The following is a 5403-nucleotide window of genomic DNA, read 5'->3' as shown; positions in this document are numbered from 1 at the left end:
AGGCCCAGCTGCCTCAGCTGTGGCTCCATGGAGTGGGGAAACTGCTCCAGGGGCCCTGGATCCAGGCTCACAGTGAAAGTGGCTTTGTTACCGGCGCGGGCATAGTCCATTTCTGTGTATTTTGTGAACCACTCATTTACTTCTTCCTTCGAGCGGTTGGTGAAAAGGAGACCAACTTCACCCCTTAACTTCTTGCTGACCTGATGCAGGTTGTCTTTGTACTCATCAGATGGGCTCCGACCCAAGGCCACCATCATCACTTTGTTTTTGCCAAAGAACATCCGGCTGTGCTTCCAGGCATTCCGGATGTCCTTCAGTTTGCTGTTCCTCATGTTGGCCACAGAGAAGATAAAAAGGTACTTGTAGGTGTCCACACATTTCCGAAGCTCTTCTATCAGGTTCTGCTTCAGTTCCAAGCCTTTCTTGGCAGTTTTGGTTAAGGAAACTTTCTTATCACGTTTGGATTTGGGCATCGCGCTGAAGACACGTCCTATTTTTTTTTTTATTGTTGCAGTTGTCATTGTTCATTTTAGCTAGCCCAGGCTGGGTTCGAACCCACCTGCCTCAGTGTACATGGCTGGTGCCCTACCCCCTGAGCTAAGGGATCCACCTGGAAATAGATTTTTTATAATAGATGGAGATGAGTGCTAAAAAAAAAATTAAACTCAGTAAAAGGACAAATCTTGATACGGATAGTATCATTTTCAATAAGGTGGTCAGGGAAAACTGCATTGATTGATAAGCTGACATTTGAGCAACAATTGAACCAAATCTCTTTTAATCATCTGTTTTCCTCCAACCTTCTGTCCCTTTAATCCCATTCGATACTCTTTTTCTGATTTTCTCTCAATTGGCTTATGGCATAAAGCACAAAAAGAAATGCAACAAAGAGATGATCATCACTTCCTTGCCCTATGACAGGTACTTTTAGAGGCTCTGGTTCCATGGCCCTTACCTCCTGCCCCTCTCCGACATGGACCATTTACCCAGTGCTGTTGTAAGATTTCTCCAAACTGTTAAATATAGGAGGTCAGAATTTTTTCCAGGCAAATTCACTTGGGTTTTTCTGAGATGAATCACCTTTCGTTATTTGCTTCCCATAACTCTAAATTCTCTGGAGTGCCTTCTGTTATTTCTCTTTCTTGTTGCTGTTCACAGCCCTTCCCCGTTCTCTAACATTTGCCCTTTTCACCACTCTTTGTATCTTCCTGCAAGTTAATGAAGGTATTAAGTGAGATCAGTTATAAAGCCAGAGTCCTCAGCATTCACTAGCTATGTTCGCTTCTGAATCTGTTGATTTGCCATTATCATTACCCTTTGTTTTTCAGCCTGTGTCCTATCAAGGGTAGCCAGTCAGAATAAATTCATTTTGCTAGTTATACTTTTTTTTTAGAGGCACTGTATCAAATGGCTCACTGACATCCAAATATATATCAGCTACAGTGGTCTTTTCATCCACCAAGTTCACACTGCAATCCAAAGCTATCCATCATGTTTGTCAGAGTCTTTGGGTCTTTAATTAAACCCTGCTGGATATGGTACATATTTCCATTAGCTCCCTCCTATTTAGTCTGTTATTTTTCTAATTGACATCTGTTCTGAGTCACATGGCCTTGAATCTCAGGTGGTCCATTTTGTAGCTTTGGTTTATTTAGGTTTTCTCTCTTTCATAAATAACTTGAGGGTTTAGTTAATACATCCCAAGTGTTGGCCATTGGGACCTACTGATTTACATAATGCTCACACTTTTCAAATAATCCACAGATCTTTTTTGGTTCCTCTACCAAATTGTTTTCCTTTGTGGCCCTTCAGTGCTAAAAGATGTGGCTTTTTGTTTCTGTAAAGTAGAAAAATCTAACAATTTCAAGAGTGAACCAGGGTCACCACCTGGGACCAAAAGGTTAGGAATCAGCATTTGGGTGGCTCCGCCCACTGAGAGCTGGATAGTGGTCTTTGTCTTAGGACTCCCAGCTGCAATAAGGGTCACAGCGAACTGTCCATTCAACCTCACCCAGCCCCTGTGTCAGCACAACTGGTAGATAGCTGGTTGAGGACAGACAGTAGCCAAACAACAGGAGTAATTGGCACCTGCTAAATCAATCCGTTCCCTTTGTCCCATGGAGTCCATGCAGGTCCCCACTGACTTTTGTCCACTGACATTTACAGGAAGAGCTAGATCCCTGTATTATAAATCCAGAAACCTAAAGCCCATTTCCCATTCATTTCTTCATATTTCTTCATCGTATCACTAACTCCGCTTGTCACTGGGAAAAGAGTGAAAAGAGTGACAACTCTTTTCTCTTTTCTCACATGTCAAGAGGAACAGGCTCGGCGCCTATAGCTCAACCGGCTAAGGCGCCAGCCACGTACACCTAAGGTGGCGGGTTCGAATCCCCAGCCCGGACCCGCCAAGACAACAATGATGGCTGCAACCAAAAGATGGCCGGGCGTTGTGGCGGGCGCCTGTGGTCCCAGCTGCTTGGGAGGCGGAGGCAGGAGACTCGCTTGAGCCCAGGAGTTGGAGGTTGCTGTGAGCTGTGATGCCACGGCATTCTACCCAGGGGGACAGCTTGAGGCTCTGTCTCAAAAAAAAAAAAAAAAAAAAAAAGAGGAACAGATAGAAAGGGCAGGCAGACTGGGAAGCCCTGAATTTGTTTTATTTTAAATTAAAACATTTGCCTCATACCTTAAATGTTTTTGATCTGCCCTGGATTAGATTCCTTAAAAATTTAAGATTTATAGGGATACATGTGATTAAGTTACATCATTTGCTTTTGTTAGGTTAAAGTTCAAGTCGTAGTTGCATCCTTCACCCAGGAAGTGTGCAGTGTACCTATTGGGTGGAAATTTACCCACCCCCTTCACTCCTCCTCCCACCTAAATTTTATTGAGTTTTCCTCTCTTGTGAGCATGTACTAATATGCCTTACTAACTTTTTCTCTCTTCTTAATCTACTAATTCCACTTTTTTACTAAGCATATGTGATGCTTGTTTTTCCATTCTTGTGATACTTTGCTTACAAGAATGTTCTCCAGTTCTATCCAGGTTGTTACCAAATCTTCATCTTTTTATGACTGAATAGTTTAGGTGATATCTCAAAGCAGTTTTGATTTGCATTTCTCCCATGATTAGGGGCAATGAGCATTTTCTCCTGTGTTTTTTGGTCATTTGTCCTCGTGAAAAAAGTTTCTGTTCATGTCTCTTTCCTAGTTTTTAATGGGTTGTTTTTTCTTATTGATTTGCTTGAGTTCTTTGTAAATTCTATTTATTAACCCTCTGTTAGATGAGTAGCATGCAGATATCTTCTCCCACTCTGTGGGTTGTCTCTTTGCTTTGTTGAGTGTGTCCTTAAATATTCAGAAAGTTTTTAACTTAATCAGGTCCCATTTATTTATTTTTGTTGTGGCTGCAATTAATTGCCTTTCGGGTCCTCTCAGGAAGCTCTTTCCCTAGGCTGATATCATTACTTTTTTCCCACATTTTCTTCTAGACTTTGGATTTTTTAAATTTAAATAAAAGAAGATTCTAGAAGCTAAAGACTTTATCTACCTTTCTGTGTCATGTTAGCATTTAAAATGTTATTGCTATTTCCTAAGCATTAATAATAATAATAGTAGGTGTTCCTTGGAAGAAATCCTTTGCATTATTTATTAAAAAATTAATAATGTGATTTCACTACTTAAAACTGAAAAATCCACAGGGCCTTAGGATTGTTTTTATTCAGCATAGCTCAGTAATTGTTTCCCAGATTGCTAATCTGGAAAATGTAGATAATATGTTGTTAAGAGTCTGTTTTAATTGGTAAATAATATGTAGCTTTAGGGCCACCAAGGTGCATAATACTTTATCCTTTTTATCAACCTATCATATTAGATAAATCATTTTTAAAAATCAAAAAGACTCTCTAACGTGATATTTGATAAACTATTTTCTGAAATTGAAAAGACTCTAAAGTGATATTCAGCACAGCATAGCTCTCCTTAACCTGTACTCACCTTTTGATAATCAAAAGAGCATTTACAGAAGTATGAGACAAACACAATTATGAAAGTAAAATGAAGGCCCTAAATAAAAAATCACAGAACAAGAGAGTAATTCTATTCACTCTTTCATATTTCATTATTTGATAACATCAGAAGATGAATCCATCAGAATTGCTTTGGCAAGTGCAAACAGGAATGTGCCTGATCAATATTTATTAAAACCTTCAAAATGGGAGAAGGAGTTGAGCAGACTTCTTAATGGACTGAATAATTATTCATACAAATGGGGTTTGACCAAAGGCAGTGCCAGACCAAAGAGACACAGTTTTAATTGTACTGAATTTAAAATGCAGATCTTCCTCTAGCCCTGTACTAGAAAACTTAATTTAAAAAATTATCTGATGCAGCAGAGAGTGACATATGAATCCTTAAGTTGCTGAAAAGGAAATTTCAACCATAAGATATTTATAAATTTAGAATACATTCCAAAGGTGGGGAGCAAAGTGGCTCCCCAAGGGAACGAAAAGAAATTTCCTCTCATTTCAATGACTGTAACCGAGCTGGGGGGAGTGTCATCATCTCAACAGTGATGAAGGTGTCTCGCAGGAATTCTTTTGTTTTGAGTGGTTGTATTTTCTGAAGAGAAATAAAGCAAGGCTCTGGCTGCAGCTGACTATCAGAAATGTCAGGATATATTCCTGAGAGGAGTGAACACAGCTGACTTTAACTCTTAACATCTCCCCAGGAGAAATACCCCCCAGTGCTGCTAAAGCATGATGGTTATCAGAGCAAGCCCAACAGGTAACTGCCATTTTAGTACAGTGCCACCGATGAAGGGTGGGTACGTGCGTGTGTCATTTTATATAAGGAAAATGTAGGTAGATGACCGATCAAAGAAGCCTCAGCAAGCCTTAAAGCAACAGACTCCCAGGCTGTCTTTACCTCTTAGGTGATTTTCTGCTGCCACCAGCTGAGGGAATACAGGCAGTGTCTTTTAAAGATCGTTTTTTTACCTCTAGATGAGTGTCCTGACCAGAACAAAAGCCTGCACAATCCGTTGTGAGGAGTATTAAAAACTATCCCAACAGAACATGCATCTAATTATAAAAGACAGTGCTTAAATAGCATCTGCTATAACTTTTCTGTTTTTCACATGGGAAACAGCAGTCCAAAGAGCTGACGGCATTTGCATAAGGTCACACGGCTAGTTTGGAGGGGGTGCAGGAATCTGAGAATCTTAACCAGAATCTGAGGTTAGCTGATCTCTTGAGTATTTACGTATCTAGGTTGTTCTGCCAGAACCACCTCTTAATTATTTATGGGATGATTATATAGTTTATGGATTATTCAAGTCCTTTCTTTTCTCTCTTCCCACTCCCTACTTACTACTGTAGGTACCACTGAGTGGGCAGAAGTCAGC

At 40.2% G+C, this 5403-nt stretch overlaps 1 protein-coding gene and 1 pseudogene across 3 annotated transcripts in view; one reads left to right on the top strand and one right to left on the bottom strand.

The window, feature by feature from the left end:
- Positions 1-485, bottom strand: part of LOC105887131 — an 11423-nt pseudogene extending 10938 nt beyond the window's left edge. The window contains exon 1 of the transcript XR_001161366.1: positions 5-485. The product of XR_001161366.1 is annotated as an mRNA turnover protein 4 homolog pseudogene (transcript). The remainder of the gene's footprint in view (positions 1-4) is intronic.
- EXOC4 (exocyst complex component 4) overlaps positions 1-5403 on the top strand; it is an 812900-nt gene that overhangs the window by 792509 nt on the left and 14988 nt on the right. The window lies entirely within an intron of this gene.

The sequence above is a fragment of the Otolemur garnettii genome, unplaced genomic scaffold (assembly GCF_000181295.1).
Source record: "Otolemur garnettii isolate 467f Iridium unplaced genomic scaffold, OtoGar3 scaffold00049, whole genome shotgun sequence".
NCBI classification, from domain to species: Eukaryota; Metazoa; Chordata; class Mammalia; order Primates; family Galagidae; genus Otolemur; species Otolemur garnettii.
Note: the sequence above shows the minus strand (reverse complement) of the source record. Positions and strands in the feature narration are given on the sequence as shown.